The 18,017-nt window shown below is 41.2% G+C and overlaps 1 long non-coding RNA gene across 8 annotated transcripts in view; it reads right to left on the minus strand.

The window, feature by feature from the left end:
- Positions 1 to 18,017, minus strand: part of LOC142363144 (uncharacterized) — an 89,190-nt gene that overhangs the window by 19,593 nt on the left and 51,580 nt on the right. For 5 of the 8 annotated variants that reach the window (XR_012765529.1, XR_012765525.1, XR_012765530.1 and 2 more), the window contains one exon: positions 15,839 to 15,924. This is a non-coding gene — a long non-coding RNA (uncharacterized LOC142363144). Of the gene's footprint in view, positions 1 to 9,521; positions 9,733 to 15,834; positions 15,925 to 18,017 lie in introns of all 8 variants that reach the window. The other 3 variants (XR_012765526.1, XR_012765527.1, XR_012765528.1) reach the window with 3 other exon arrangements.

The following is an 18,017-nucleotide window of genomic DNA, read 5'->3' on the forward strand; positions in this document are numbered from 1 at the left end:
CTCATCCCTTCCAGCATTTTTGCTGCCTAGAGCAAACTGTTGTTACTGTTGTTGTTGCTTTCCTGCAGAAAGGAGCAGCTTAGCCTACACGATTTAGAAATATCATTTGCCTTCTTCCCCACAGATGGCAAACTCTTTGGTTTCTGCCACCACTAAACATACAAATAAATCATCAAGATATGATCTGCTAACATATTCAAAATGATGTTTGGACTGAATTTTTTTTTTTTAGCTTCAAACATCAATTTCATTTCGTAATGAATAAATGCTTCGTCTCATAACATTTCGTTTTTCATACATTTAACAAAATTGCTTAACTGATACGTTTTTTCCAAAACAGATTTATTTCTACCCTAAAAACATGCAAATCAAAGACTCATGTACTTCTAAATTGCACAAAATTCTCTACTGTTGGTTCAATTGCTAATTTATAAAATATTCATATCTACATTTTTTTACAAAATAGATTTGGTATCCTGAGTTTTTTAAGTGAATCATCTTAAGGCATGCAGACAAAATTTTACTGGCCTCTCCACGCAGATACTTCCATGGTTTTTTTGCTCCCCTCTCCGAAGGACAACCTCCCCAGCACCCACCCACGCGCTCTGCACGCCGGCAGCCTTATCAGAAACACCGGCGAGGTACATCCAGCCCTCCCTTCCTAAGCTTCATGCCCTTTGCAATTCTTGTCTGAGCAGTTGTTAGTTGAAGACAAGAAGACTTATTTCTATTCATTCCCGGCATAATCCACCTTCTGAATTTACACCTCACCTACCCGCACATTCAAGGACCCAGAAATACAAAATATTTCCCACTGTGTTTTAAACCCACATTCTCCTGGATGCAAGATAAGAGCTTAATAGCTTTGACACTGCGCTGTTTTCATATTCGCGCATAAGTTATGGATACAGCAACAGATCAGCACTTCTTTGTGCTTCTCATTGGCTCTGGTTCGCTGCCTTAAACTGTCGGAGTCAAGGCCACGTTTTAATGCCACAGACGCTCTATTCAAATACCAGTATGACCACATTTTAAAAGCCACCCTGTACCACTTCATTGCCGCAGATGTCCTTTACATCTGGCAAGGGCCGTTTCTCTGCATGTCAACAGTAATTCAGTTTAACAGCTGTCTCTTTTGACAAGCTTAGTGTCAGACTCTAAAATGACAGGGTGACAGTTTTCCTTTTCTTTAACAGAACATAGTGCAAATTAACCGTTTGAATGCAGGATCACCAAACGCCTCCCGGATACAGTTTTCAGAGTCAACCGAATAGGATTTAGGAATTGTTGGTATGAACAACCAAAGCTGAAAACCTGTAGGGTCTGACAAATCAAGGCACTTCTGCAACTGAGATTCGTACCTGAAATCTAAGTGTTCGACACCCAGAAAACCTTCCATTGAGAGGAAACAGATGTCAGAAGTGAACACTGGGAATTTGCAGACTGGTGTGGTGAGTACTTTTCCTGCATTGCATAAAAACTTGGGACAATTTTCCATATATTCACTTACAGTGCCTGTTAATACAGCAGCTAATGGTATTGTGTGTATCGGCTTTCAAATGCCATGCTGTACACACATATTTTCCGCAAATGCCAGACGTACAAAAGCGCTTCTCAACATAATTTCCCTAGGACTAAAACTATGCCTGAGATAACACTCTACATCTTAGTGATTGAAACCTTTAGCGCGAAAACCAGCTTGTGGACAGTAACAAAGTGCCACCATGATTTATGAACAATCAGTAAATGCTACAAAGATGCCGCTTTAATCCGGTGCAAGAGTGAGCTTTATGAGGCTGGCTGTATTAGGCTCCCATAAAAGTGAATTTAAAAAAATATAAACATTACGCTACACTTCTTTAAACCGCATATTGATAGAAGTGGTACGGCGAGCCACTTCATTGTGTTACTGTTACACCATGGCTGCCACAACGAGGAGGAACGATGCCTCCCTGATTTGGTTCTTGTTCTATTGAAATCCATAGCAAACCCCAAAGTAACTGCAGTGGGACTAGATTTCAGCTCTAACAATTTAGGTTCTTTTAAAGAACTGTGAAAGCCCTCCTTCTGTTTGTTCCTGGGTAAGCAGTTACGTCTAAAGCATACACACAACAAATGGGTTGAAAGGATGACGCAGAGAGCATACCATTCAAATGCCTTTAGCAATTGCTTTTGTTTTCTTGTTTATATATTGCCGTAAGTATTTGTATGTGGTGCCCACTGCCATAACACCTGAGCATCTCATAATATTAGGGAGTCACACCCCAAAGCACATTACTATCTCTAAAAGGCATGCCCATTGATACGAGACTTCTCATGAACTGTTCAGTCTCACAACATAGCCAAGTTCTTCCTCTCTTATTCAGCTCTTTTCAACACACAATTAGTCATGAGCTGTAGAAGAAGTCACTTGTTCTCAACCATTCTATAGCCAGGTCTCTAGTACAGTAAAATTTGCATGTTTCTGCTCTGCAGGCGCTGGGACAGAGATGCTGATGGTGCCGACCTCCCTACTGACTCCTCTCTTACCCAGCGTCCCCTGTCTCTTCATTTCCGCAGCCCAGAAATTCATACTTTCAAAGCCAGAGGTGAGCTTCTGTGAAGGGAATGTATTGCTAATATTTTATTAATATATCACGCAGCTCAGTCAGCTGCAAACACATATTTTTAGCACAACATCAGCCCCGTGGGAGTGTGCAGGTTGCTGGTTTTGGAGGGGTAGGTTGCTATTAGTATTGCACACTTCTAGCTCAGCTACACAAGCATATATAATTACTTAAAATATTTAACCTCCCTAAAATCTATCACATGCCTGAAACACTAATAATTCTATAACTTCAGCTATACAGAGTACTATTCAGCTGTAAATTTTATGGCGACTATCTCCACCTCTTCCAAAGTGTGAAAAGAGGCTTCATATCTGTCAGTCTTTTCTCAGAAATGACTTTCGCTGATTACTTAAACTTTTGTTAAATAAGCTTTCCACAAGCTGTAAAAACAGAACACAGTAGGGAAAAAATTGGCTCTCTTTTAAAAGTGCTGTAAAGTCTCTTTTTGAATGAGTAATTAGAAATGTGTAAACTCTTTTATGGATATGTGAGAAGCACACACAAAAAATTTGACATTCCATGCAAGTATTTCTGCGTGCTATCAAATTTCATTGTATTTCACAGAGAACAAACTATGCAGACCCAAAATACACATACATTAGTGGACATGGGTTATTTGCCAAGAAGGAATTTACATACAGTACAAGTAAAACATCCTAATTTCAATCTACGACAATGGATACTCACATTCTTAAAGAGAAATCAGAGCTGTTTGTCTTTCTACTCGTATTTATACAGATTGCAAAGCTGTTGACAGAGCACGATTTGAGCTGGGCCTTTCCAACTGCTCACTGTTATTTTTATTGCCATTGTCAGCTATCATTTCCATATTGAGAATCGAGCCTAGATGAAGATGTTCTGATTTCCCGAACCCATAGAGGAACACAAAGAGACGCCATGCGACCCAGCAGTCATGCAAGGAGCAGGCAGCGGGGAAACCCAAGTCCTACTGCTGGCCCGCATCCCCTTGAAAACTCCTCAAAATGCTCAGTTAAACCCATGCACTTTGCTGTCTTCATTTCCCCCCCCACACACAAGCAGTCCATCCCCAAACCAGACTCTGCAGATACTCTATGACCCCCCCTTGTACCTTCATTGCTTTCAATCCCTCTCCCTTCCCTTAAAACTCACGTTATCTGTGTTGAAAACTTGTGTTGACTACGAACCTCGTGATAGCTCCACAACAGGGGGGGAAATATTTTCGTCTAAGAATAATCAAAAGAAACCTATAGAAGGCAAATATCTTCATCTAAGAAACCCATAGACAAGGGAAGATGGTTGGTACCCCTGGGGTGATTTCCCACCTCCCCTGGAGAGGGGACAGGGCATCTTGGGGACACCGAGGTGGAAAGCCTCCCCCCCCCAAAGTGGTAGGATGTTTGCTTGAAAAGCCTCTGGATGTCACGCTGTGTACACGTACTGTGCGCTATAAATAGTAATGTCTTCTATGCTCCTCTCCATGGAAAAATCTGCAGGAGGGGAAATAGTCTCAAATCTGTGTCGTTTTTGAGCCAAAGAGATCCAGGCTCATTCTCTCCTCGGTGGGGAAGCCATAGGTAGGGGGTATACACCCCTCCGGCCCCATGGAGTCGGAGGAGCCAGAGGAAAAAGCAGGTCCCAGCTAATGAACCTGGGGGTGAAAAGCTGCCCCCTGCTCGCTCACCGGCATCCCCATCCCCGGCAGGTCCCGCAGCCGTTTGCGCTCCCCCTCCCGGAGAAAACTCAGCCCCTCTCAGAGGAAGGTGCATGGTTACGTGGACAGCATTAGCTGCCACACGGCTCCTTGCTCCCCAAAGCGTCCCTGTTCGAGGGGAACGCACCCCGAAGAGCAGCTGCTGCCAGACTCTGCTCCTCCTCTGAATCCCACAGATTTCCAGCATGGAAATGGTGCTGAGGACTCCCAGGGAGAGCAAAGAGCACGGCAGCGGGCTCTCCCTCCTCCCAGTAAAGATGTTAGTGCTGCTATTATTATTTTTTTCATCCCCAGGAGAGTGATTCGGACCCCACCTGCAAAGCTCCATAATCCTGTTGATAGCAGAGCAATGCCACCACTGCCGTTCCCCACGGCGCCGCTCCGAACAAGCTCTTTGGCAAAGCATTCACAGGTGCAATTTGGTGCCAAGTCCATTATGAAACCAACCACGGTCTGAATGTTTTCAAGTAGAAGAACAGAACTATGAGAAAGGGAAAGGCTTCACACATCTTTAGCTTGGAGAATGTATTTAGTGCTCCCAGAAGCTATTAGATGGGGTGATACAGGCAATTTATTGTTTTGTCAATACCATTTATTTTGATTTAATAACTTACAAAACCTACCGTCTATCTGTAGTGCAGCCTCAACTTTCTTCATGCAACCCCACTTAACTTTCACTTTAACTTTCAGGTCAAATCTCTGTCATATTGATAAATGGGGCTATTTAAATTTTTATCACTGAAAAATTCTCTCTGGTGTCTTTCTCACTATCAGATTTCATGCACGAAATAACAGGAAGCTTCTTATTTTTTGTGATCCGCCACACACAAAAATAGAGTCACTACAGAAAGCAGAGCTGTCGTGGTGAAACATCTGTAATTCATCTGCAGTAATATCATTCCTATAGACATTTCTTATGGAGAGAGGTACTACATTTTCAAGAATAATGCTTAAAAACACAGGGTAGAAAAGCCTACTATAGGACATATACACTAACTGCAGCCTATCCCTTTGCTAACAAGTAAACAAGTCAAAGTGTTTTACCCTCATGAGGCATTACTACGCATTATACAGAGGCCCCAAGTGGAGTTTAATCTTATTTGGCTATCTGACTATCGCTTCATTAAGCAAACTAAGAAAAACGGCTGCAAAGTCAACAAATTTTTAGATATTATTGCAAATAATCACCTGGGTTTCCTGCCAATAGTCAGGACCACAAATATAATCCTTATAGCCCTAAGTACGCTATATATATTTAACCTTTACTTTAAAATGGTATTAAATGCTGAACACCGTGGCTACTGTAAAGATAGTAAAAACAGATACTGTAGGAATATAACAGTGTTTAATGCCAAGTTACAAAGAGTTCTCCTGAAAGAAAAGCAAGAGCAAGAAAGGTTAAATAAACAGAAACCACAGTGCTTCCCATCTTTCTTACGTTAACTTGCAATAACTATAAAGTAAAATCTCTGCTATATAAGAGTTGATTTCCCAGTTCTGTGCGTTAAATATTTACTTCTAACTATAAACTTGTGTGAGACCCAAACAAAAACTAATTTGCATCATTAATGATGCAAGAAATGTGATGCTCAGCCCCTTAAGATTTGTAATAAAGAAGAAAATATTAGAGATTTACTTTCTTTTTCATTTTAAAAGGCAAGTTAAAATGATAAAACTTATTTAATTAACAGAGACTCTATTTATGAATTAGCTGTTTCTGCCAGCAAGAATGTTTAAAAAAAAAAAAGTCTGAAATGAGGCTGAGACTACAAAGAGTCCATTTTCATCTTGGGAGTCTCAAGGGAAAAATCAAAGGGTTTCTTTCTTTCAACAGTTTGGGTGAGATGATATTTTGAGATGTTGACAGCTGCCAAACTGCAGAACCAGTGAAGAACTACCAAACTGAAATCGTTTTTATCTTTTTGAATTTTTCTCAACATCCAGCTCGACTTTGTTTTACAGCTCATGACCGAAATTTCTACTTCGTTAAAAGGTTTTTCCCGTCCTTCAAGGCTCATGTCTACTGCTTTGGCCCAAAAACGAACCCTCTGTCTTCTAAAATGAACCATAAATAATAGAGAACCATTATTACTACCTATTAGTAGTGTTTCTATTACAGTATCGTATTAATTGCCATCCATTTCTTCCTTCTTATGTGCTCGGTGTGGAACCAAATTTCAGTGGTTAATCATCTTAATCGTCTCTATCACAATGAATGTTCTCACTCCGTTTACTTAAAAGATATTAGAAAAACAGAACTGTCTTTGCCTAATAAACAAAGTAGAAGTAAAAGCCAATATTTAAAACTTCCTTGCTGTTTTTCTGACAGAAGCTTTTTATTAGATTCAAAACAAGCCAGCCTTTAGTAAATAATAATAATAACAACAATAACAATAATAATAATGACAACAACAACATGTTTTCCATGCAGCTCGTACTATTCTTCATTCTCCATTTTCTTTCTAAATCCTGCTTCGGCTGCTAAAGCCATCACTCCTTTTCCAACTCCTTCACCTCTGTAGGTCCCATGACCAACCCTGTGGTTACTTCTCCTCTGCTTCAGAGCTCTGCCCCACGCTTCCTCTTAAAGCCTCTTCCCCCACAGAAAATCAACCTGTGCATTTCTTTCTTCATTACATATTCATCAACCAAATCAAAGTTAAACAATTCCTTTTCTCTCATTGTTCGAGCTGTCAGCCTCAGCAACAGCCTCTGCTTTATCTTCTTCCACCCGCTTCTACTCTTTCCAGCCTTCCCTCTTGCTGTCGCATCTGTGTCTTGAAGAAGACCTCTTTACTCTTTCTCCAAGCAACCATTTCTTTCTAATCTTGTCCTTTAAGCATCTGCCCTCTGCCCTGTCCCCCTGCACCCTTGTGCACCCTCCCCTGCCTGTGCTCTGGTGGTACCCATCTCCTTTAGGTTCGCTCCCACCAAAACCAGCTCACGAAACACCAGACTGAAGGGAGTCAAGAGTCATGTTCCAGGATGGGAAGGGCAGAGCCCACACAGGGGTGAGCCTCCGGTGCTGCTTTAGCAGTTCCCATTTCTGATGTGTTCTGCCATTACAGCACCGAGCATGACTGAGCGTCTTCTGAGCTTGTGCCCCTCATCACTGTGATACAGAGGACCTTCTGGATTCCTCTAACAAGGCAGCTCCATGCTCAGCTTTGTGAGATATGATGCAAATATTATTTGGGAATAGCGAGACTGACTTCTGCTAGCACAGACTTCTCAAAATTTGTATTAACTGCACTTTGGGACACTTTTTCATAAAAAAACCCCAGATTTGTGTTTAATTAAAAAAATATTAAAGAACAGTTGTTCAAATACTGGCCACTGCAGACACTGAATATCTTTAAAAAAACATGTTTTCATATGAATTTTCATGAGAGCTTAATGCCCAGCAAAGACAGTGATGTGAGAGAGGGTAATATCCCCAGCCATACTCACAGATCTCTTTCAATCAGCGATCCAAGGACTAACTCACAGTTACATGATGAATTAGAATGGATTTGTATCTTTTTTAAAAAAAAAAAGTTTGTTAGCACAGAAGGCAGCACAAAACTGTTTTGGGAGAGTTCCTCTCAACAGTGAAAGAAAAATATTCTCCCCTTTCAAGCAGACCTGTCTGCACCATCATGTTCCTCAACCAGTAAGACACAATATACAAAGCCTTCCTTAACTCTGAAAATAAGACAGATATATATCCAAAGATTAGCAATTCAATACTTATAGGATTAATAAAACCCATGAAGACACTCAAAATGATGCCTCTAATCCTGTAAACACAGAGCTAACTGGGCAACCCATGTAAGTGAAGCGGGTGTCCAGAGAACACAGCCTTGCTCTCTCCAGCCGTTGATCAGTACTTTTCATGTCCTCAGAGGATGACGCTCCTGCAGGCACAGGCTCGATGCAGAGCACATTGCCTGCATCCTCTCCCCGGGGCAGGAGAAGCATTGCCATGGCCAACAGCAGGGCAGATCATGGCCATCGGGTCCTGGTGATGCTGCTCCCCTATGCCCAACACTCAGTGTCAACAGGAGTCAAACAAGAAATGTGTTTACCTGCTGTTATTCCCCTGCCCTAGCTCTGGACATTTACATTTGAAAATAGTATCTGTCACTCCCACAAACCAGGTATTTTTCTTTTCTGTTTGAACACGGATGAAAAAAATCCAAATCCCTGGGTGTCTGACATCAAAGCTTGGTAGAAGGAAGCTATTGGGATGGCTTTCTGGCATTAACGTGGCACTAGAAAGGAAGAGCAGATGGGCAGTGAGGAAGCAAATCCTGTTGAAATATGATTAAGTGACACTTAAGATAAGGAAAACCATGAAAACTAAAGGGCAGGTAAGGGGATTTTAAGTGCAATAGAAAAGGGGATTTGTGGCACATGTAATTTCTCCTTTAAATGCTGATTAAACATAGATTGTTCTTTTCCCTCTCAGTTATAGTTACAGATCATTTTGTTTCTGTCTGTGCTCTCTGCGAGCATCGGTGAAAGCTGAAGGTGCTTGGCACTTTTGTGCCTACCGTATGCTTACGTTTTATTCTCGCTCACTAAGTACATTTACAACTAAAGATGAAAACAGGAGGCATGAAGAGAAGACCGTGCCATAAAGTATCTCCAGCGTTCTGCGGAAAAAACTCATGATCTTCTGGAAGATGCTGGTTTAATTGCAGCCACACTCCGAATCACGTTGGATCAGTCACGGTTTATGACTCGGCATGCCTGGCCTCTGGTCTTGTTGTTCCTTACATGTAATTTGCCAAAGTAGAAAGTCTGCTGTAAGTATTACGGGATGGAGCAACTTGATTTTATTTTTTTTAAATTCTTTGTACTGATGCATTTGGTTACATATTTCTTTAAATTACTAATTGTGAGTGAATCATCACTCTTCGCATTAACAGAAACAGGCATTATTCTCCCATTCCTGTACACACCCACCTCCACCAAACTCAGCCCTTGATATGCCTTTTTTTTTTTTTAAGCTCATTTACAGACCTAAGCTGACTAGAGCAAACGACCCTCCTTTTCCTGGCGGGACAGCCTGCTCAAGAGGTGGCCCTTCAAAGTGTTTCATCTCATCGTTTCTATTATTTTCTCTTCCCCTCCAGAGAAGATGACTTAATTCAGTCTTTAAATTCAACAGGATCCCTGGTGGAGGGGGAAGATAAGGAAGGAACAAGGGATGAGTAAAGAGAGGGAGGAAATACCTTGTTTCTCTATTGGGGGTGGTCACATGCATTTTGCTGAACTTCTCCGCAGTCATAACCCCAAGGGTTCCTCAAACCCCTCTCCAAGCTGTGCTGCTCGGCTCCAGCGCAGACTTGGGATGGAGAAGGGGAAGGAGAGGCAGGTGTGTGCAGACGAGGTGGTTTGCCCCAGCACTCCAGAAGAGAAGACCTCTGTACCGACCCTGCAAAACTAACATTATACCGAGATAAATATGTACCATTCTCTGGATATTGAATCTACATCTTGTATTTTCCTTTGTATGGGAAATCCTGACTTCTGCCTGTGGCTGGGATTGGGCATGTGTGATGGGTGCTCATCTAGCATTGCTTGTAGCCAGTTAGAAGAATCATAGAATCCACCACAGGTTTAAAACTGAATTTAAACCTGCCAAGTCTCATAACTTCCAAGAAGGCAAATTTACCATAAAGAGAATGGTTTCCACTTACTAGATTTTATATTCAGATCTCTGGCACACAGACTTGCCACCAAAGAAGTCTTCTACGCAAGCACATCATCAACAGAAGCCTTCATTTTCACTGCGGTTAGATTTAATGCGATAATGAATATTCCAATGTCAGCTCTGGGTAAACTGATGGGTTTCACCTCAGATTCCCTCCTTTAAATATCTCACGCAGGCAGACGCTTGCTGAGTGGTAAATAATTTAGCAGCCACAGCAGAAGGACACCTGAGATGTATTCAGAACGCAGGCATACCTGTCTCGCGTATGTACCGCCCCGTGTTCCTGCTCTTGTAAACAGCAGCAGCAGCGCGGCAGAGAGCGTAAAGGCTTTATTACCTATTTATACCTACCCCTTGAAATGGAGAGTGCATGTAAAAAAAGCGCAGCTTCAGCAAGCTGCCTGTGGAAAAATCCCCCCTGGATGCACCACGGTCACCCATGAAGGTCTCACTGGGCTCCCCACTGCTCAGCTGCTTCGGTGGGACATAGAAGGGCTGGGCAGGGAAGCTCAGGGGTGTTGTCCCAGACCAGATCCCGAGCCACGAGGAATCCACATTCCCTAATCAGCAGCATTTATTTTTATTCTAATTTGCAGAACTACAGATTATATTTTGCATTCATTTGAGAGTCTCTCTGCAGTTTGCAAACATTTACCCACCCCATATGAGACCAATGCTTTCAAGCTTTTTTTACAGACATGGAATGCAGCTGAATTAATATTACTGCGAAAACCTTCGCTTCCAGATTTCCCAGCCCGTGTCACCATATTTTACCCTCATTACCTGTCTAGGACTGCCTGGGGGAGCAGCTTTCCAAAATAATTGTTAGGGATCAGCTTTTTCTTTTTCTTTGGGCTTTTCACCTATTTTGCAGTTATTCGCTGATGTTTTTCCTCTCCTTCTTTTTTCCAGTTTCAAGTTTCCACTCCAACACCAAATGCTCTCCTTTTTTTCTGCTGCTGTTAACACCAGGCAGATCAAACAAACACAAAAGTGTTTTCTCAAAAAATAATCATTAAGCATATCATGTGGTTTAGCTCAAGTGACAGCTGAATATTTGTTTCATTAATAAGTAATTTGCGATTAATTCGTGGAGTCATTTCTAAAAGAACATTGTGATGTTTCCATGGTTTTAAAGTGGCAAAACACTAGTCATTTTCTGACAAAATTTCAGTACAAATTGCTCATATGCATCCACTGGAAAAATCCAACCTCAAATGTGGGAACATGGCTCCCATGGCAAGGCACCTACATAAAATATGCAAATAACTGCAGTATTTAGGGTTGGAATTTCAGGTGCACGGGTGCTCACGCTGCTCCATTCAAATGATTGGTAAGGATATTACTAAAGCTAAGGTTTTTTTCGATTTAAGGCTCATAAACAATTCTCCTCCATACTGGAAGAATAACAAAATCTCCAGAGCAAATTGTTCAATTGATCTGTTTTCAATCAAAAGGCTGGACGAACGCATGATTGTTACTCTGCCACCTGAAACCAAAGATGCTCCAGGTCGCCAAGGCTCCTGAGGCTCTAAAATCACGCCAGGAGTCATGGGCCACCCCTCCAGTGGATGAGCATCTCTCCTTGGAGGTCCAAGGGCCTCCATCCTCAAGACTATGAAGGTCACCTTCTGCCTGGGATGGAATAGGCACCATTTGCATTAACATTTTATTAAGAATTCAATGGCAATTTGCCATCTTTCGCAATGCTCTTTCCAACCTTACAGACTGGCATGATTTGGAAATAAATTGCACAGAAAAGTGTCTAATCCTGGACACCAGCATCACTTCCACTCAAAACCCCAGGAACTCATACCTGGCCAGTAAAGACTCAGGACATCTCTAAGCTACAGAAACAATTACATTTGTTGCTAGATCACCTTCTCAATAACTTTCCCCCAAAATTACAGGTTAGAGAGTTGTCTGTAATCATTAACTGCCTGAGGGAGAGAGACACATTACCAAAGCAACAAACCTCTAATCAGCAGAGTGGGAGCAGTGCAGAAGAGAAAAAGAACTCCTTAACAAGCAAGTCGCAACAGTTCAAAAAAAAAAAATCTGATTTGGCACATACAGTTAGCACCCTACAGTTACAGAATTAAAATGTTGGAAAAAGTGAACATCATAAATTTGTGCCTACTTGGGAATGTACTTTGCTAGATTTACACTTCTAGATGGAAGTGCTTAAGGATTTCACATTCAGAGCAAGAGGACCAATTACATTAACAAACTGACACAGCTCTCGCAGAGACACAGCAGAGAGCTAGCAAAAAATTATCAAATATTTATTTTTCAATTAATAATGAAGAAAAAAATTTTGAACTGCAAAAACACCCAATTTCAAGCTATCCTAATTGAGATGAATAGATGGGTAACTTGGTGTCTGGAAAGCAAAGTTCTAGACCCTTTTACAAAAATCTTTAACTGGAAGGGTTTTTTAATTTGTCATAAAGATCAGGTTAAACATAACACTTTAAAAATTATTGCAATGCTTTAACTTACAAGCTAAAAATTAATAACATTGGATAAGAGAATCTAGAAATTATCTGGTAAGAAAATCTGGAAACAATCAGCTATTTTGTACCTCCCGTCGATACACCGTGCTTGCTACACAACGATTTCCACGAGAAGGTGTGCCTTTGCCTTGAATGCGATTTGCAACCAATTAGCCTGATCCAGTTTCCACTGAAGCGAATGAGAAGATTACCACTGACTTTGACGAAAGCTGGATTACACTACGTTCATATTCAGAGTGGGGAAAAAAAAACCACTTAATGATTATTTATGCCAGAAATTCCAGTTTAAGAAGCAAAATTGGTGAAAATGTGTTGAAGAATTGGAAGAGAAAAATGAGCAGAGTAGATATAAAATATGACTCCACTAAAAATTAGAAGATGACTAATTACTCTGAATAAGCTTATAGAAATGATATAGATGTAATTACATGGCACAAATATACTTCAAAATCCAATTACAGCAACGGAGCAACGATTATATAGTTGCATTAAGAGTTAAAATAAAATATGATATCAGATAAATGTGTATATTAGAAAGGCATTATTAGATTTTTCTTGTATTTACCCACCATAGAGTACCACTAACCCTTGAAGCTAGGGACAAATAGATGAAAACAGATAGAGAAGAAAGATTGAGTTTTCTTGTTAAATATAGCCAGTAACCATTGAGGAACTTCTACTCACAAAGAGAAAAGCAGAGGTACCAGCTACCAATACACGGCTTTTACACTACAGATCAAAACACTGAGTCTTATTCACAGTCCTACAGCTCTGTCAGAATTAGCAACTTTTGTAAGTACTACACCATAAAAGAAGTAACACTGGAAAAGGATTTACTGCAGAAGTTGAAACATCCCAGGGAAAACACAAAATACCAATAAAGAGCCAATTATTACACCCATCAATATTCGGCAGTGGACTATCAGAGGAAAAGATATGCAGATTCGATTAGGAAAATATACAGTCATGCCTATCATTTGGCAGAAGAGCATTACTTACAGACAGGAGAAGGCCCACTTGCTTTATTTCTACGTTTAAATCATAATTTGATACTTTACACATTATTGTCAAGAAGTTAACATCAAATTAGAGGAAGCAAATACATGCACTGTGTCTCAGGGAGTCCCTTTCTTACTTAAAACTAAAGTCATCCTTTGCTTTGTTTTCTCCTGCGCTTGAAAGTCATATTGATTTAAAATAAATATATATGTGTGTTTGTATATATATGTGTGTGTGTGTGTATATACAGTATATATTGTGTTTTCCAACTTTTGAAACCTAAGAGAAATATCTACCAATTGTCAGAAACTTGTGGGGCATACTTAACTCACTCACAACCTTACCTGGTTTTAAAGTTCAAACACAAACCAGGCACGATTTACATGGATTTTTTGTGAGGATTCTCCTCCAGTGGGTTGGTAGATGTTGCTTTGGAGATTTCCCATTAATAAAGACCTGCTGCTTATCCCTGTTTTGCAGTCACAGGGAGAGGGCTGGTAAGGATTTCAGTTTACAACATCACACCGACTGTATCTGCCCCCCCAGCTACAGGTTGGACCATTAGCAGAAGAAAAAGATGGGGGGAAAAGGGGAGAAAAAACCTCTAAAAATAGTCTTTTATTCTGCTTTGCTGTAATACTAGAAAGAAAAACAGAAACATCCACATGCTCAGCTATGCCTTGGCTAAGCAAACCTCATAAATGTCTGAATTTCCCATTACGGCCGTGATTTCTAGCGGGAGATGAAATCTTTACCTCTCTCTAAATTGATGGGAGTCTCTCTCCTCCCTTCACATGCCAGCACAGGGAAGCAGAAGACTATCCCTCTGAAGGCTGTATTTTATAATACTCTGATGAGATGCCTTTTGATTTAGGGTTTGCATGAAGGAAGAAAAAAAGTCCATGCAGCCTGCCAGCTCATCTCACCCAAATTTAATCACTTACTGTGTAGACAGCTATATCTGAGCTAGTCATCTAAAATCCCTTTAAAGTCAATGGTGAGAAATAGATGGGTTTAGGATGCAATTAATTGATTGGAGGGAAGAGAGATCTATCATATATGGAAAAGAATTGTGGCCCAGAGGGTTCTGCTTTTCTCCATTTACTTTACAGGGAGTTCACACGTCTGCATTGTAGGAGTCATCCTAAAGAGGTGAGAAGAATATCACTGATCTCTATTAACCAAACACTCTTTCTTTATTATTTTTTTTTGTAAATCTCTTTTACTGTTCTTCTTCCCTTCTGTTTCTACACCTAGTCTCTCCTGGGACTCCAGTTCAATTTTTTATATTATAAGCCCATTAACCCCTCAAGGAAATGGGTTCATTCTTCTGATGGTCATGAAAACTTTTGGATCATACATGACCACTCATCTGCACCACAAGAACAGATCCATCAACTTTAAAATACACTTTGATGGATAGTTTCGCGCCCATTGTCACAGAAATATTCAGAATTGCGCAGATAAGAGAAAACTGCGTACCGTTTTGCTACTCTCCCAAGGACTCACAGGCCCTTCAGCTCCCAGGACTCCAGGTCACGTTCAAAATATACCAGAAAATTCGTGTGGTTACACATAGCCTAAGGTGTGGTGATTTTCATGGAGACAGAGACAAATATTCCCCTTCCAGAGGATGTGGCAAATCTTTTGACTTGGAAATGTAGCAAACTTCAGGGAGAAGAAAAACTAATGATAATAAATTTGTCTTCATCAAGTAAGATCCAATGAAGTCAACTTGAAATAAGTTTTTCCAGACTTGAACGTTGAGGAGACCCCCAGATGCCCTTCTTTTACCTACCACCCAATGGTTAGCCCTGTGCAATTTTGTTCTGCTTTTACAAGCTGGTGAACCAGCCTGTTTCCTCTCACCCACCAAAGAGCAACCATTGTACTGAAGATCTTTGAGAAATCTGCCGCACACTCTGACATAAGGGAGTAAGTTTTGTTTCATGTTTTCCTTCTGCTGGGGCATTCATCTTCAAAGTGCCTCGCGTGCAACCGGGGAGCCTTAGAAGCATATCAGGGGCAATTCAAAGAGCTTTGCATGGAGCAGGAGGGGGTTCCTGTTCAAAGCTGCAGCCTTGCATCTGCCAGAGAAGAGCAGATTCAAAACCGCAGAGGTCACTTCACCTACCTGTAGTGGGATCTCATATTCAGAAGACTTCAACTAAAAATAAGGGATATTTAGACAGTGTGATAACTGAAACCCTCTAGGCAATGCTCTTTCTCTCTCTCCCTCACACACAGACAGATACAATGTCTCCTTTAGGAAAAAAACGAAACCATAGGAGACATAATGGCCTCCAGAAAACTTACTCACAGATTAGCTCCATCTATAGCATCCTCCTGGTTTGACCACAAAAGTTTCCAAAGAGCTGGACCACCACAGACCTCTTTTCAAACCACCTGAGACAAGGAAACTAGAATGAGCAGTGCTTTAATATGCAACAGACCAGTAAAAACACTGGTTTCTTTCAATTACCCAGTTTAATGACATATAGAAGAAATATTCTGCTTGGTTTAGAAACTACAGTTACCTGTTCTGTGGTCAGATGTGGAAGCCACTGGATACCATAAGGGCTCTGCTAGGGTGGGCACTGTCTACACTCAGAGTAATACAGGGCTGCTTTCCCCGGAATTCGTCATTTACACGGGAAACACAAAAAAGTACGGAAGAAAGTACTGTTCTCCTCATTTTATACACGGAGAACTGAGACAAGGAGAGATGCCGGTTCACATACAAGAAGATCAACAGATGTTTAATGTCATCGATGAGGTTCAGGAAATCAGACATGGATTTTTAAGTGAAGCAGAAGTATAATGATCTTGCAGTCTATGGAGACTTTGTATCAGGCACTCGACTTTTTTAAAAAACAATTTAGATTAAATCTTTGTAATGCCTGTTTTTTGAGAAGAGGTAAGTAGCTCTGCATCTGCAAGGAAGTCTCAAATTTGCTACCGAGAGAGGGCAGCTGCATTTATGGGATTTAATCCCACTGCTCTGAGTTAGCAGGGGCTATCATTGCTCTCACTGCCATCACACCTCTGATGCTAGCCTCTTCCTTCAAACATTCACTGCTACAGATACAAATCCTATCTCTGGATACAGTTTGGACCAGCACAGGGAAGACATGGGCCTGGTGGAGCAGGTCCAGAGGAGGCCACATAAATGATCCGACGGCTGGAACACCTCTGCTATGAGGAAAGGCTGAGAGAGTTGGGGCTGTTCAGCCTGGAGAAGGGAAGGCTCTGGAGAGACCTTAGAGCCTTCCAGTACCTGAAGGGGCCTACAAGAGAGCTGGAGAAGGGCTTTTTACAAGGGCAAGTAGTGACAGGACAAGGAGTAATGGCTTTGAACAGAAAGAGAGTAGATTTAGATCACATATAAGGAAGAAATTCTTCATCATGAGGGTGATGAGGCCCTGGCCCAGGTTGCCCAGAGAAGCTGTGGCTGCCCCCTCCCTGGCAGTGCTCAAGGCCATGTTGGACGGGGCTTTGAGCACTCTGGGGTGGTGGAAGGGGTCCCTGCCCATGGCAGGCGGGTTGCAACGAGATGATCTTTAACTGCCCTTCCAAACCAAACCAAACCTCTATGATTCTGTAATAGTTCTTCAGTATCTATTGTCTTCAAGGACGTCTTTTTTTCTTTTTTTAAATAGTAGGTTAAAATGCACAGCATCCTACACTGCTTTCTCAGACTTCTCTTATTTATATTGTAACTATCTTATTAAAAGCTGTAAAGCTTTTGAGACAGCGTTTGTCTGAATGGCACTTCACGTATACTGTTACTCCCTGTTTGATTTGTTTTTTTAGAAGTACCTGGTTTCGTTTTGCTTTTAAACCCAATTTAGATGTTGCCTCCATTGCCACATGCTTCATTTTGCTGCAGTGCTGACTGTGGTATTTCAGATTCAGCGTGCGTACTCCAAGTTCAGTTTATAACAGCAGGCCAAGATGGGTCATAAACTTTATGTCTGATTCCACTCCTTCTGTAACATTTGTGCTTTTCCAAGTTTTCCTACGTAGCACTTCAAATCTACTATTCCTTTAAAAAAAGGGATCGAATATACCGGTATCCGGGAGATAATTTAAAAATTTAATTTAATTGTAAAATTATGCATGTATTACAGAAATGCTGTCATCCTGTGCAGCTTAATTTGCTACGAGGCATCCCTCAAGAAGAGCTAAGCGTTTTGAGACCCTTCCATACCATAAGGCTGCTAGAACACACACTATGCTGTACAACCTGCTTTCAGATGGTTTCAAAGCCTGTATTTGCAATGTGTTTCCTTTTTTCCATATTTTATTCTCACTTTTGTTGCTCTTGCAGTGACCTCACCTGGAGCAACGAGGCCGCAAGCCCTCCACAGGTCTTCACAGAAAGAGCAATTTGTTTATGCCCCGTATGTTTCCCACATTGTGAAACACCATAAATATACAAATGAAAAGCCTCATAGTATTTTTCTTCCTGCCGTGTGCAATCAAGCCAGAAAGTGTCC

Source organism: Opisthocomus hoazin, chromosome 14 (genome assembly GCF_030867145.1).
Source record: "Opisthocomus hoazin isolate bOpiHoa1 chromosome 14, bOpiHoa1.hap1, whole genome shotgun sequence".
NCBI classification, from domain to species: Eukaryota; Metazoa; Chordata; class Aves; order Opisthocomiformes; family Opisthocomidae; genus Opisthocomus; species Opisthocomus hoazin.